Genomic DNA, 17,407 nt, shown 5'->3' on the forward strand with positions numbered 1-17,407 from the left:
TGGATACAATTTTGGTCTGGCAATTCCCAAAAATTTATGGTACAAATGTCTTTTTTAGGGGGGTGATATTAATTTCTGAAATAGCCCAATGTGTGAGTTGCTCCACAGAGATGCCCTCAATTTTTCTCGAATTTCTACTTTTTGCATTATTGTAATGTCCAATAGTGTACTAATACGTGTGTAAGACTAAGCCTGAAGTGATTTATTTACAGTAAAATTTTGAGTTTTATAATAAAACAGGGGATTCCAGTTTGATTCGCCAATTCTACCCCTAGAACTCCAAAGTTAAGGGGCTAACCGGGGGGGCTAAGTGGTTTTCTTTCATTTTACCTCAATATTCCGGCTTCAGAAAAACTCCTTGACAGTTGTTATTGATATTATGTAATAATTTTTGGCAAAGGATAACAAAATTAGAAAGAAATTTGACCAAAATCATAAATTATAGCTTTAATTCTTAAAGTCTGTGATGAAACAAGAATTTTCCAACCTGTTATGTTTAGCTATTTTACTGTACATCAAAGAAACCGTTCAGTACCAAGCCGAACTCATTTAAACACGGCTGTAAATGAGACATGTAAATGTTAATGTGGCAAACTTGTGCTTCACATTTCAAATGGAAAGAGTAAAGTGCAATAGTTAAGCTAAAGATTTGCTGAAGAATATCAACCAGTTGTATCGAGATATCAGCTTACACGTGTGCTTGTACATAATAGCGGTTATCTCTTTTAAGCTTGCACCTTGCTTTACAGATATTAGAGTTTACATATTTAATTATTCATAGCGTTTGATCATAAACATCTACTTTACCAGGTGGAAAAACGCTCTTTCTTGCAACAATATTGTGTCATTTACAGATTGAGCGGCTGCAACACGAGTAAAATAAAACATATTTTGCAACTTTAGATTCTGTTGATTATTCACAGTTCTGAGCTCACCTCTTTTAGCCAACCCACGATGGTAAATTTTTGGTTTCGTGTGTCCTGGAATAAATGAAATGTTAATTAATTTTTTATACTAATTATGATACTCTTGTTGCCATTAACATTTGTTAAGAGAGTCCATTGTGAGTTTTAACTATAGCAACTTGGTCAAGGTTGTTGTTGTTGTTGTCATTGAGTTTTCATTGAAGAATTAGCACACATATTTGGAACAAAAACACACAAATCATCCATAATCAATAACAATTGACTTTTCCAATTAAAGCAAAACAGCTTGCTTTGAGTTCTCTCAGAATGCCTCAATAATAGGAGCTCCCGAATACCTGTGTTGCAAATGTATTTTAACATAACTAGTACATTTATCAGCCTATTAATCGAATCAAATACATTTTAAAGAATGTTGTGCTAATGTTGGTTCCCTGTGACGGGGTTTAAATCCACACTATATCCTGATTAGGAGGGACGAAATAATATGTAAATAATTCCAGAACGGTACGGCACTGAGACAATAATTTACCTTAGTCTTATATTGCGCAAATATTTCAATTATTTATAATACTAATTATAATATAATTCAATTCAATTCAATTCTATTTTATCTATCATATTAATGATCTTGAGAAGGACATCAGAACTGGGTAATACGCTGGGCGGACAGACTAGAATATCGTTAAAAATAACTCTGAATCCTTTACATAATGACTTACCATATCAACGAGATTATGAAAGAGCAGCCGCCAAGTCACATTTGTCACTGTATTTGGATCATACACCGGTCTTATCTTACCACCATTATTAGCATAATTTTTCATCAAATCTTTCATTAATAGACCATGATGATTCACACGAGTCCCAGGGAGACCTTGAAAAACAAAAACATATTCATTTCGTAAAATTGGATATAATCATTTGCATAAAAGAAATAATTAACAGTTTACCAATCCAAAGTGTTCCCCATTGTGTTTATTTGTTCTTGTGCGGATGCGTATCCCCGTTACCTACTTTACATTTGCATAAAGTACACTACACACACTTTGGTATATGAGAAACAGAATTGAGTAAAACAAATATTTTATCAGGACTTACGAAGTATTATCTGTTAAACGCATCATTTCATCTTCCTTTCACGGACAATTAACGAACTACTTCAAGCAGATTCCTAATCGTGATCATTGTCTCAAATGTAAGTTAATGAGGACATTGCACTTGCATTTAAATTATCGACAAAGCAAGATATCTTACAGGTATATAACAAGTTTCTGATTTAGCGATTTATTGATGCTACATAGAAACTAAATAACCATTTAACCTTGGTTGCCAAAGCAAAAATATAGTTTAACCTTTGCGTCCATGGGAAAATATAGTTTAAATTGTGCTGCCAAAAAAGCAAGGCAAACATTCAAAGAAATAACATACGTCGTAGCTAACCTTGGTTGATAAGTCGAAAACATATTTAACAAGGCAACATAATAATAGTCTAAACTTGCCTGCCAAAGCAACACTATAGATTGACCTTGACTGCCACGGCAACACTATAGTTTAACCTTGATTGCCAAGGCAAAGTATGGTCTAAGGGTACCTATGATTTACCGACAAGTGACTCATTTCGGAATGCAATCATGCATTATGAAAAGAAAAATAGTTTCTGCGGTTTCAATAGGAATCGAACCAGTTATTCGTTACTTCATTGTTTATGAACCCAGGTCCTTACCGATAGGCCACGGAGGCAGTTGGACGGAGAAGTAATATATAAAACCTAAATCTCATAATGCTGTGTTTAGCCTCTTGTTTACATATAAATAACCCAGTTGGAAAAGATGGAATGATCGTTTGAACGTTAGCAGACAAATATACAACCTGTCTCAAAAAAAATTGAGCAAGTGAAAAGCGCCCTCTTTGGCAATTAGAAAATACCGTTGTGAAATAATGCTTACATCAACGTCACGGGCGCAGTCTTAGCTCTCAAATGCCGTTTGTTCTGTTCAATTTACTTGTTCCAATTTTGAGATATCTTTATTTAACAACGAAAGGGTAAAATCACAATTGTGCCATTTTTACTAGGGAAGAGAGCTGTACATGTAAATCAATGATAGCTGATGTTGATGCGTCTAATGCACTCCCCCTCGGGGCGCATGCATTAGACGCATCAACATCAGCACGCGTGCACTATTTTGTCTAATATCTCTCCCAACAAGTAATACGCGTTCATTAACCTATAACATGTAAGTGCGCAATATTTGATTGTCTTTTAACATGTCTTAAGTGACTATAAGAGAACGGTATTTACCATGATCAAATCATTGACATGCACATGTATTTAAGTTTTACAGCAGAATGTGAAATATTTATTTATCTTTTAATCTCTTTTAAGTGGAAAAAGAGAATCATCATTCCTGCATCATGATGAAACAGTAAAAACAGTTAAAATTTTTGTTGTATTATGTAATTGATGGATTCTTTTGATTTAACGAAGGAACTCTTGATAAACTTGATGCTATCACTGTTACATGTAAAGCCCTCTTCCTAGTAAAAAGTGGCACAATTGTGATTTTACCCTTTCGTCTTTAACTAAACATATCTCGAGATTAAAACAAGCAAATTGAACAGAACAAACGGCATTGGCGAGCTAAGACCCCGCATTATGTCACAACGGTATTTTATAATTGCCAGAGAAGGCGCTTTTCTTTTGCACAATTTTTTTTTTTTTTTTTGAGATAGGCTGTATAATGAAGACACTGATACGATGATGAAATTGCATAAGCCGGGAAATACGACGTATCTGCGTCGCAATGTTTTGTTTTGGTTTTGGAATTTGACCTTAAAATTTACGAATTCATGACATTATCATTCGAAATCAACAAATAATGAAGTTCAATAATATATGGCCTCATTCTTTCTCTGTAGTTTTTTTAAACATGTATGCAGCTTCAACAATGGTTAATAGTAAAACATCCTTGACGTAAAAAAAAGGGCAAGAGGTGCCCATGCGATTTTGGCTAAATTCAAAATTGATATAAAACGTTTGTTTTTTGATCGATTACAAAAATTAATTTTTGTCATTGATGGAAATTGTGACTGTCAATCATTACACTACAATTTTTACTCCAAGGGGTCTCTGATTTCTTCAAGTATTTTTTTCAAGAAATGAAGCTCAAAGTGACGTACATGTATCTAAGATCCTTCACTATGGAAAAACACCATTTACTCGGATAAACAACTTATTGTGCGTATCTCCAGCATCCGTCGCTATATATTTTAGTTTAGTTCATTCTTTCTGACCAGCTAAAAACACAATTTTCAATCTGAACGTACAAAACTTAACATCCGCCAAGAAAACCCACAGTTTTCAATGAACGATACTGATAACTGGGTATAAACCAAAACGTTTACTTACAGGAGATATTTCAATGGAACATCATTTTAGTAAAATATTATTTGAATTAATTTATAATGGTTCGAGCTGCTTCGCCAATTACAGTATGTCGTGGCGAATCGTTTTTATCATGAAATAGCGTTATAGAATAAGCGTAAATAATACACGCAAACTTTGGAAAACACTGCGTGATCATGGTGGTCTTGGTAAAAAAAGTAAAAGTATTATTGTAAATGATAATGAGAGTGAGAGTATTGATCGTGCAAATCAGATCAATGATCATTTTTGTTCAATTGGACACAAAGTTATCGATGCAAATAATATGAATAGTACCAACCACGACTGTGACTTGATGAGTAACAACCTTGGATCAATTGGTAGTAATGTATTTAGATTCACAGAAATCACAGAAAGTTATGTGCTCAAGGAGTTGAAATCAATTTCCATATGTAAATCAACTGGTATGGATAATATCCCAGCAAATCTTCTCAAAGTTGCTGCTGCATATATTTCTAATTCACTAACGCACATATGTAATGTTTCTCTAAAGAAAGGTAAAGTACCAAACGAGTGGAAGGAGGCTAGAGTTACTCCCATACATAAGGGTGGTGACAAGGATGACTTAAATAACTTCCGGCCAATTTCGGTACTTCCCATCATTTCAAAGATCCTGGAAAGATCAGTTCATGAACAATTGTACACTTATATACAGGAAAATAATATTCTTTCCAGTAATCAGTCCGGCTTCAGACCAAATCATTCAACACAAAGCACCCTTATTGATGTTACAGATCACATACTGACTGGCATGGAAGAGAGAAAAGCTACTGGAATAGTGTTTCTCGACCTGCGGAAAGCCTTTGATACCGTCAACCACGATCTCTTGTTGAAAAAGCTCTATGGTATTGGCATTCGTGATATGGAGCTTACTTGGTTTACATCCTATTTAAAAGAGCGTACACAGGCTACTGCAATTGGAGGAACACTATGTGATCAAATATGTGTTACCATTGGTGTCCCTCGTGGGACAATCTTGGGACCATTGTTATTTTCTATTTTGTGAACGACTTGTCAAGTAATCTCACATGTAAGACTGTACTCTATGCTGATGATACAGCACTTATGTATTCAAGTAAATGTGCTGATGATATGTGCACTAAACTAAATGACAATTTAAATAATGTTGAAAAATGGTTAGAAAGAAATAAGCTTTCTCTGAACGTTTCAAAAACTAAATACATGATATGTGGTACACAAAAGGGCATAGAAAAATGTGAAAATATAAATGTATCTATAAGTGGTAAGGACATTGAACGTGTTGACAATTTTAAGTATCTTGGGACATGGATTGATCCGTTGCTAAAGTGGGATGATCATGTTCACAATACCTGTAAAAAGATCTCTCAGCGTATTGGTCTTGTGAGTAGATTAAGAAAGTCTGTTCCACCCAAAGTTACCAAATTACTTGCCAATACACTCGTAATGCCGTTCTTTGATTATTGCAATCTTGTATGGAATAATTGCTCTAAGGAACTTAGTAACAAATTACAAGTTCTCCAAAATAGACTTGTGAGGTTAGTACTTAACGAAGGCCCAAGGGCACGTGTTTTGGATATGTATGATGTTCTGAAATGGAAAACTTTGAAAAACCGTTCTCATATCAATCTTATTAATCTTGTTCATAAATGCTTGACAGGGAATGCCCCAGATTACCTGCGAACTAAATTTTCCTATGTTAACACCCACCACGCCTACGTAACAAAGTCAAGCTCAGGTCTATGTCTTTACCATAACAAGGTGTCGTCAGAAGCAGGAAAAAGAACTTTTCATTATCGAGGTGTTACAGCGTGGAATGAAATGCCACAACATTTAAGGTTAATAAATTACAACTCAAACTTGTTCAAACGGGCACTTCACAATAATTTCTGAACTTTTAATATTTCGTAAAATGTATATATGAAAAATGTAAATAATGCGCCAAAGTTTTACTTTATGACTTTTAAAGATTGATGTATTTTGATGTATGCTTCTATATTTTGAGTGTTATTAATTATTCTACATATATTATGTTTTATGACCCAGTGAATATGTAAATAACTAGCCAATGTCTTTACTATGATTTTAATGGCTTTAGATATTATTTGATGTATAAGTTGATGTATGTTTGGATGTTTAAGTTATTAATTATTTTATGTATACTAGTATTACATGTATATTTTAAGACACAGAGAAATGTAAATAACTAGCCAAAGATTTTTACTTTATGAATTTAATGACTTTTGATATTTGATGTATTTGATATATGGTTTTATTTGGATGTTTGTATTTTTAATCATTCTAATATGTATAATTCTACCAATTACTATGTACTTTATATTTTATGACATGACACAGGGCCCCTGTAATAGCAGATTTATCTGAAGGGTAACCCTGTATAAATATGGTTTTAATAAATAAATAAATAAATAAAGACTCAACTGTTGCTTCGAAGTCCTTCCTTGATCCGATTCTCATGCACGTGACATACTGACTGATGTGTGACGGATGCTAATAGATCAACTAGAAAAACCAGATTAACGTGCCCGACACCAGGGCCCGACATAATGTCGAATGTGTGACGGATGTGTGGGAGGAACTTTTTCATGTTTTTACATACTGATGTATGACTTTGCAATCGTTGTACTCATATAATAGGGAATAATTCTTCATGTGATAGATGTTTCAAGATACTTTAGATTCTAGTTTTTCACAATACAGCAACTTTGTTAGTGTTTCTGTCGGAGTCCAACATCCGTCACTATGTAATGCACATTCTCTGTGTTTTACTCCAACCGACCCAGATGAACGTATTGATGTCGTGCCCCGGTGTCTTGCTCGTTAATCTGGCTGCCAATGCAAATGCAAAGTTAACATAAGCTGCCAAGGCAACAACATTGCTAATGGCTTCTAAGGCAAAAACATAGTTAACATTGGCTGCCTTGGAAAAAACATAGTTAACATTGGCTGGCAAGGCAAAAACATTGTCAACATTGGCTGCCAATACAAAAACGTAGTTAACATTGGCTGCTAAGGCAACACACAGTTAACATGGGCTGCCTTGGAAAAAAACATAGTTAACATTAGCTGCTAGGGCAAAAACATAGTTAACATTGGCTGCTAATACAAAAACATAGTTAACATTGGCTGCTAATACAAAAACATAGTTAACATTGGCTGCTAATACAAAAACATAGTTAACATTGGCTGCTAATACAAAAACATTGTTAGCATTGGCTGCCAGGCAATTGCATAATTTAACCTTGAAGGCAATTTTGAAAATTCATTAAAGCTATAGTAACTTTAAGGTAAATAAATTAACATTGATGATAGGTATATCAACTTAATTTACGTTGATGGTAAAGGCCGGGGTAAAGGTTTTGGGTCAGGGCAAGCAAAAAATTAGTTGCGTTATCCTCATCTTATTACTATTTCTGTATCTTTGATAAAAGAAAAAAATATCATTATTGCTTGGCTAAATGTAAAAATCTTATCATTATTCATCCGCGGGGAGAATATATGAACAATATATTTTGCTGTATTTGACAGTTTATAAAACATATTGGCCTTTTAGCGTAGGTTTAAAATGGTTGCGTTGGTATACGAAGACGAAAAAAGATAGATAAACTAGAAGTGTAGTGGTTTTGCGACCACAAAGACAGCTGTTTTGACAAACCCATAAGGCGCTGGCTAATGTCAATACATGTGTGCAAGTAGCATCACTCTGCTATGTTGTTTGTTGCAGAAGAGACATTTCGTGTCTGACCGGAAGTGAACCTTTAATAACCTTTGACCTCAAATTTGTAAATACTCTATAGACACTGGATAATGTCAATGTATGTGTGTAAGTGGCATTAGAAAAAGTTAGAGGACATCCCCCATTCTTCATATCTTCATATTCATATATTACATGCCAAAGCATATCACAGTTCATTCATAAAAATATCCTCGATAGTTTCTACCATAAGGCATATTCTAGCCAAATTTGGACTCCATCCGGCTATTTTCCCTATAGGCACCTCACCTTGCAATATTCATAAATATTGGTCATATGCCCATATTTGGCATTTGGCAAATACACAAATATTATACACAGAAATTCCAACACATGGAAAACAGCAAGCTCCTCTTTTGATGTTTATTGAGGTATGGTGTTAGTTCCCATTACTATGTGGAGCAAGGAAAGTGGTTATTTGCATAGTAAATACACTATTAAATCACGGCTAGATGTAAATTGAGTGATGATGTCATAGCTCATTAAAGTTTGTCACTCGGTATATTGCAACTTGTGTTAATGGTGTCACCCTGCTATGTTGTTTGTGACAGAAGCAGCATTTTGAAAGCATTTTGTCTCGGTCCAAAGTGACCCCTTAATGACCTTTGACCCCAAATGTGTAGACACCCTATAGACACTGACTAATGACAATGCATATGTGCAAGTGGCGCCACCCTGCTACGTTGCTTGTGGTAGAAGACGCATTTTAATGTATTTCGTCTTGGACCAGAAGTAACCCCTTACTGACCTTTGACTCAAATCTGTTAATACCCTAGAAAAACTAACTAATGCCAATGCATGTGTGCAAGTGGCGCCACCCTGCTATGTTGTTTGTGATAGAAGACACATTTTGAATATATTTTGTCTTGGACCAGAAGTGATCCCTTTAATGACCTTTGACCCCAAATCTTTGAACACTCTAGAAATGTCAATACATGTTTGCAAGTGGCGTCAACCTGCTATATTGTTTGTTTGTGGTAGAAAAAGCATTTCGGTATTTCGTCTCGGGCCGGAAGTTACCTCTTAATGACCTTTGATCCCAAATCTGTGTACACCCTAGACACACTGGCTACTGCCAATTCATGTGTGCAAGTGGCGTCACCTTGCTATGTTGTTTGTGGTAGAAAAAACATTTTGAAGGTATTTCATCTTGGGCCGGAAGTGAACCCTTAATGACCCTTAACACAAATCTGTGAACACTCTAAAGACAATGGATAATGTCAATGCATGTGAGCAAGTGGTGTCACCCTGATATGCTGTTTGTGGCACTGAAGAGGCATTTTTAAGGTATTTCGAATCGGACCGGAAGTGCCCCTTTAATGACCTTTGATCCCAAATCTGTGAGTACCCTAAAGGCACATGATAATAACAATGAAGAAATCAAATCAAAGAAAGAAAGAAAGAAAGAAAGAAAGAAAGAAAGAAAGAAAGAAAGAAAGAAAGAAAGAAAGAAAGAAAGAAAGAAAGAAAGAAAGAAAGAAAGAAAGAAAGAAAGAAAGAAAGAAAGAAAGAAAGAAACAGTAGACAGCGTTGACTCCGTCAACAGCTGTCTAAAAACACGCACGCGACCACCAGACACTATCCAACATTTTCAGGTAAGGGCAACACGGCATTTTCTTTTGTCTTATCATAAATGTGACACAATATAATGTAATAACAAACATATCATCAAACGTATTTAAATATATGCTGCTTACCTGTAACTAAATCAAAATAGACTGCGAATATTCCGAACCACAGAAATAAGAGTGTCATATCCATTAAAACGCACCAAAGGTTGGCATTATTCACACTGGATGAAAATAGGTAAAAAGATTATCCCTGTAGCATACTTGAAATGCAGGTACAAGTGCAAGGTGGCAAATTCAGATGCAACCTGTTAAAATGTAATATTGAAATAAATATCGCACACGTCCGCACACTCTCGTGTTCTATTGCTATTGCTGAGAGTAACGCTAGCTTAAGCATAATGCATATTAATCTCAAATATCATTGGGGAGTCACTGATCTTGTTTTTCTGCTTTTTCGGCCTGATTTAAAGCTAAATTATGCAAAGATAGTCGCAATGGTGGTGAAGAAGATCAAACTGTACTCAAAGGGCCTTTTTATCTTGTTAGCATCTGTTAGTCTATTATTCAGAAACGAAAATTAGGGATTATGTGAGTTGAACTGTAACTTGAATTCATTGTTATAGACTAGACACAATTTCACTAATTCAGGTTTCGTAAGGCATTTGTTAGTCAAAGTTGATAACCTAGGTAACTTTACTAATTTAGACCGGCTGAATAAAAAAAAAGGCGGTGAGCAAGCGTTATATTATGAGTCTATGTCCCTCAAAAGTGATCCCAGAAATGACCCCATAGGGTTATACAGGGGTCAAAAATTGAAGCCAGCCGGGAACACCCATTCATTTAAAAAATAACATTAAATTAGGATCACTCCGGCGGCCCCGTACACTGGAAAACCTTAATTCTTTAATGTAAAAGAAATGAAAATCAGGTGAAGGAGGTTGGTGGTAAGAATGGGACTGTTCTCGGATCGTGTCGTGTACCCTATTCTCAGTTTGTCAGTTATTTTAGAATTTTAAGTCCTACCTTCATAATATCAGGTATCTTATGTCATGTATTTCCTTCGTATTATTGACAGCAAGTCCTAAATTCGACATTACTATAGCAAAAGTAAAATGTGCATTTATTGTCATATATTGTACCAATCATATTTTACTTTCAATTAAATACTAAGATATTGTTAACTTAATTAATCAGTGTGTTTTGTGGTGCATTCTGAAGTGAATTTGGGATAAAGGTGTTTTTGGCCTTGAGTCATTAAGCGACTCGTAACATATTTTACCAATAGCAAACCCAGGATCTAGTGTTTATTCCTGCCAAAAACTAGCCATATGCACCATGTACTTTTGCTGTTCTTAAACATTTTAAGGACGTGCCTTTTCTGTAATTTAAAAGGCCCGTCTTTTTGCGTGATTTGGCAGTGTCCATAGTCTATTGATTTTATGCGAATACTGTTACGTAATATGTTATAGTATATGGTATCATTAACACATAATGTGGCTTGAAATACAAAGGCACAGTATTTCTGTGATCATAAAGAAATTTCTTCCAAATATTCAATATATGGGGTCAAAGGTCAACTTTCATTACATACTAACGGACCCTCGTATCATATCGATTACCTGCAGCACAAACATAAGTGATTTTTCACATCAGTTACTTTAACACTGGATTTTCAATATTGTATATCAGTGATATATGTGCAAAGCCAAGGGTAACAGACTTTTGTACTGCGAGTAGTAAGTATTAAACGGCACTTAATTTATTAAAACCTTAAGAGAAGGGGTATGAACGTTTGGACAGTATTTATTGTGGGACATTAGAGCACATCAGACATATCGAATGGTATTCTGAATACGAAGAATGTCCTTCTGATATCAAATATTTTTGATTTTTTGAAATTCGCAATGTAATACACATTTTATGGCAAATAATTAAAATTGATATTTTTGATATTTAACAGTACTCGAAGTAAACTTTATAAATCTGATGATTTATACTTAAAGTGTATGTAGGTGGGATGAAAAGCCGACGATCAATTGAAAATTTGACCTTTCGTATTGAAGATATGGATTTTTTCCCAAAAGACCAAAAAAATTAGGTCTTTTTGGGAAAAAAATCCATATCTTCAATATGAAAGGTCAAAATTTTCAATTGATCGTCGGCTTTTCCTCCCAGCTACATACACTATATGAATATATCATTAGATTTATAAAATTTACTTCGAGGACTGTTATTATATCAAAAATGTGAAAAATATCAAATTTTAATAATTTGTCATAAAATTTGTATTATATCGTGAATTTCAAAAAATGAAAATTATTTGATATCACAAAGACATTCTTCGTATTCAGAATGCAATTCGATATGTCTGATGTGCTCTCATGTCCCACAAAAAATACTGTTGAAACGCTCAAAACGCTCATTCCAGATCCCTTAATGTACGATTTCCGTCAAATTTTAATTTTGTTATTCTTTATTCAAAATGTTGAAATAATATTAGTAATAACAAGGTAAGGTGAAATAAATCCCATTGGTTATTTTGGCCATTTAAAATGCAGTTCTATGGGAGGACATATTATCATAATTTTTTAAATTATGATAATATGTCGAACTTTGCTCTGTTGACCTACAAAGACAACACATTTGGCTGATTCCATTTAGGTGTAAGTTGGGACATGTGTAAACATTACAAATATGCAAAAAAATCAGATTTGAAAAAAATTAACCAATTTCATATTATAAGATCGTACATTAAGGCTTTAAATGTCCAATGCCCTTGCCTTTACATGGTATAAGTAGGGATGACCAATGAACCATCAACATGATTAGAACGCTCCCATAGACATGCAGGGAGCTCAACTGTGCACTGCTTGCACAGACATTTCTTAATTGATCTCATTCTTTTATTTTTCAATATTTTTCTGTACAAATTGGGGAAGGGAATACCAATTATATTTTGTAACTATCTTGCAAATTACAGCAACACAACTCATTTCATTTTCCTGTAAGTGCGAGTCAAAATTGTTCCATCGCCACAGTGCGTTTAATTGCCAGTGGCTAAGTTCAGCACTGCTCAAGAATGGCACAAAATATTCATGTCAATAATTTCAGGTGAAAAACGTGGCCTACTGAGCTGTAATTTGGCAGAGTTGCCAGTAATACCGCTATCATACCCTCTGTAAAAAGGAAAAAAATTGAACAAGTAGATCTCGAGTTACAAATTAAATCACCAGCTTCCCTTTGGAATTTCCATACTCCTTTCGAATCATGCTAAGAAGACACCTTTCTGAACATAAATGTGAAGTTTCGTGCTCATTCGATGTATTTTTCACCTGATTTCAACCCTAAATGTTTTCTTATATTTAGGCCTATACCATCTACAACTTGCTGCTGGCTATACCTTGTTTAGAACTTTCAAAATAAGTACCTGAATGTGCAACCATAACTGTTTCAAAATAGCCCGCGAAAGTCATGCAGGTGACTCCGAGGTCATGCATTGAATTGGTTTGAATGAAGAATACTACGGGAACCAGCACCTTTTGTTAGAAGTCACACATGAGCATGATGAGTGAAGTGGATAACCTCTATTGTTGTGAATGAGTCAATGACCTTCAATGACACTTAAGATTTTGTTTGCATACACCTACTAATTGGTCATATTAAACCCAATAACATTGACATTTTTGGTTGTGAAAAAAAAAAGTTCACCTGCAATTTTGATTTTGTGCCATATCGGCCATCTTGGATGATTTTTGGCAAATGTTCTCTAAATGCATGATTTCAATGCCTCGGTTTGAAAAAATAATTTATGCCATTGACTAGTAAAGTGCCATTTCATAAGAAACCCCTTTGATACTTTCACAATATGCTTGTTTCATGTTTGCATATATGTTAAAATAAAGAAATATATAAAGGTAAATATATGCTTATGCCAATTTTGCTCCCAATTGCTATTTTTGGACCTTGTCATTTTATTTCGTTCCAATGACCGGTCAGAATGGGAAACTTTGAAAATTCATAATTCGAAAAGTTTTTGACCGATTTTGACCATTTAACCACCAAAATACTTCTGTTGATGAGTTCTATCCAGAAAACAATCTTTTGTAGCAATAGGGGCAACATGAAATGTTGATGGTTATCCCTAGTATAAGCTACATTGGCGCATAGGATCATGGCTCATAACAGATCTATGCTCCAAGCAGTCGAAATATAGTGGCCGGTCATAAAAGGGGGGGTAACCCTATTGGTTTTGGATATTGATTGTCTTTAAAATTATATATAATTATATAATATTGAATGGCTTTGAGTGTGATACAAGAATATATTGCACGAGATAGGAAAATATTGCACGAGTCGAATCACACGAAAACAAGCCATTCAATATTATTATTATTATTTATCAGGCTTTTGCTATGCGGTAAAATGAACATTAGCTTACCTAGCCACGCGGGTTTAACCAATGTGTAGGCCTATTGTCCGGGCCTATTGTAATGTAAGCTGACCGGACCTTCTTGTTTTTTTGCTCTTTCCTCGCCAAAGACAATTTCGGAATTATTATATAAAGGTTTATTTGTAGATGTGGATTATGTTTCTTAAGGTTATCATCATCCAGAATTGCCGCGAATTAAGTTTGTGATTTTACTTGTTTAGACAGTACAAAATCTCCCCGGGGAAATCTCCTGTGAGCCGTTACTGTGTCTGTAGTGTATTGTTGTGCTGTTGTATCATGAGCACGCGTACAATATTTAAAAAATATTGTATTGCATCCGGGTATTTTGCAAATCTTGTACAATATACAGTTTTATTGTATCGCTCAAATGCCTGATATAAATAATAATACCAAATATTGTCCCCTTTATGCAGCTTTGTGAAAAAACGAGAGATTTTTCTGCGTAAATGTGAATAAATAGCAAAATTTGCAATTCAAATACTTGGTATGCGCGAATTGCATTCTGGGAAGGCAAGCAACAACATGTGCCGCAATTACGTTCGTCATGTGCCGTGCGTGCGTGGTTGCAGTTGCACTGGTGACATTTCCCCCACAACCAATTCTTCATGTTCTGGTAATTCTGGTAGCCTGTAATTGAGCATGTTTTGCGTGAATTCTCCGGAAATACATCGACCGTGAGTGTCAAATTTCAGGATAGTAATGAGAAAAATATTATCTATTGTGTGATACCAAAAACTCATGGCCAATGAAAAAAATCGGGGGGGGGGGATGATGTTGTCGATCGGGTTACGGACCTTTAAATGTTCATAGCGTCTATCTTTTATCTTTTAAAAGAGATTTGTGGCAAAACCTGCTTTAAATACACCTGCGTTGATTCACAGTATCAACCAATTTCAATTTGATGCTTGAAATATCACAACAGTGAACGTTATTGAAAATACATCATAGAATTTAAACACGCAATATTCTTGTCACTTTATTTCTATTGATTTGTTAATCTAAAAATACATTACATGCAGTTAATCATTTTGTAAATGTGCAATATATAATTTTACATATATAACCGATTGTTAATAAAATAAAGACAAATAGTGAAATTAGCAGTGACTTCACAACTAAGATTTTCAAATAAAAATCTTGGTATGTCAATTAAGGGAAGGGGTATGAACGACGTTTGGACAGTATTTATTGTGGGACATTAGAGCACATCAGACATATCGAATAGCATTCTGAATACGAAGAATGGGCTTCTGATATCATATAATTTTGATTTTTTGAAATTCGCAATGTAATACACATTTTATGGCAAATCGTTAAAAATAGATATTTTTGATATTTAACAGTACTCGAAGTAAACTTTATAAATCTGATGATTTCTACCTAAAGTGTATGTAGGTGGGATGAAATGCCGACGATCAATTGAAAATTGTGACCTTTCGTATTGAAGATATGGATTTTTTCCCAAAACACCAAAACAAATTGGGTCTTTCTTCAATATCTTCAATATAAAGGTCAAAATTTTCAATTGATCGTCGGCTTTTCCTCCCAGCTACATACACTTTAAGACTATAGCATTAAATTTATAAAATTTACTTCGAGGACTGTTATATCTCCAAAATGTGAAAAATATCAAATTTTAATAATTTGTCATAAAATTTGTATTATATCGTGAATTTCATAAAATTATTTGATATCAGAAAGACATTCTTCGTATTCAGAATACAATTCGATAGGTCTGATGTGCTCTCATGTCCCACAAAAAATGCTGTCGAAACGCTCATTCACTTCACATTAAAAAAAACCCCAGAATGTTTTTACGTCCAACGAAAAACAAAATTAATCTTGATTCGGCAAGGTGCTATCTTCAGATCGTAGTAGAAAATAAATGCCCAACTACCTATAGATCAAGCTTTCCCCTTAAACATAAACACTGACCCAAAACCCAGCTTCTTTTACTGTTTCTGCCTCGTTCGCCTTTTGTTAGGCATTTTCTTTAGCATAAATGATGGTTAAATGTAGAAAATAAGGATTGAAATCATTGTAGAAGGACAAAAGGACTTTTAACAAGTTTAAGTATAGCAGGTAATTCTCGCGACACGCCGCTAGCGGTTGTTCTTGCCGATCCAGGTTTGACATCGCCGTTCTAGTCATCGTTGGATGTTTTACGTGAAAAACAGTTCCGCGAAGGATTCCGTGCGATCAATAGATAGAAAATGGATCTATATAATATGATTGCAAATTGCTGTTTTAGTGTGCATTCGTAATGGCATTTAAACACCCAATGACAAATGTCCCTGTGCTGTATGCGTATTACGCGGGCTTTGGATGTCGACTTTTTCCCATGCTGCACTGCGTATTTTGACCTCTCCCCAACAACCGTTGGGGGCGCATCGTATTGTAAATCAAAGCAATTAAGGCTAGTTAGATTGGATAGTTGTTGTGAATTGTTCGAATTGTGGTATCCTGTGAATAGTAATGAAATTGTTGTGGTTATTTTGAGGCGGGCTTGACGTAGAACCCAAATATCACAGTTACACTTTTGTGTGGTTCTTGAGCAATGATGTAAAGAGTGTCGAAACGAAACATCTTCAGAAATCGATATATACGAGGGACGGTCAGTATGTTATGAAAGTTGACCTTTCACCCCATATCTTGAAATATGTGTACATCCATATCAAAACGATGCACTTGTCGGCTGCTACATGTGTCTCATTTCACATAATGGCTAGGAATAAATCATCCCAAGTCACATGGTTTAGGAATACAGAGAACATTCCTTATACAATTTGACTTGGGGATGATATGAAGTGATCTACACTTGATATGAGTCGGGTATTTATTCCTAGTTATTATGTGAAATGAGACACATGTAGCAGCCGACAAGTGCATCATTTTGATATGGATGTACACATATGTGGATAGGGATTCTTTACGATCACATAAAGACTGTACCTTTGTCTTTCAAACATTATGTGTAAATGATACCATATACTTCATTACGTTGCAGCATTAGCATAAATCAATAGCCTTTTAAATTACAGCAAAGGCAAAAACGTCCGAGACCAGCAAAAGCATATGGTTTTTAGGCAGGAATAAACACTAGGTCCTGGGTTTGCCTTTGGTAAATCTGAGACTTGCCTTTAAACTTGGGTGGAAATAGGACATAAAGGAAGCAACATTATTATGCAAAGGTGGCGAAAATGAAAAAGCAGTTATTACATAGGAAATTCTTTATCTCCAAAATGAGACAGATTAAAATATAAT

At 34.8% G+C, this 17,407-nt stretch overlaps 1 long non-coding RNA gene across 1 annotated transcript; it reads right to left on the reverse strand.

The window, feature by feature from the left end:
* Positions 1-935: 935 nt before the first annotated feature.
* On the reverse strand, positions 936-9,928 carry LOC140151897 (uncharacterized). The gene is made up of 3 exons (XR_011858992.1): positions 9,820-9,928; positions 1,646-1,800; positions 936-980 (listed from the first exon to the last, which is right to left on the reverse strand). It is a non-coding gene; the product is annotated as an uncharacterized lncRNA (long non-coding RNA).
* Between the last annotated feature and the right edge of the window lie 7,479 nt (positions 9,929-17,407).

This window comes from Amphiura filiformis, chromosome 5 (assembly GCF_039555335.1).
Source record: "Amphiura filiformis chromosome 5, Afil_fr2py, whole genome shotgun sequence".
NCBI lineage: Eukaryota > Metazoa > Echinodermata > Ophiuroidea > Amphilepidida > Amphiuridae > Amphiura > Amphiura filiformis.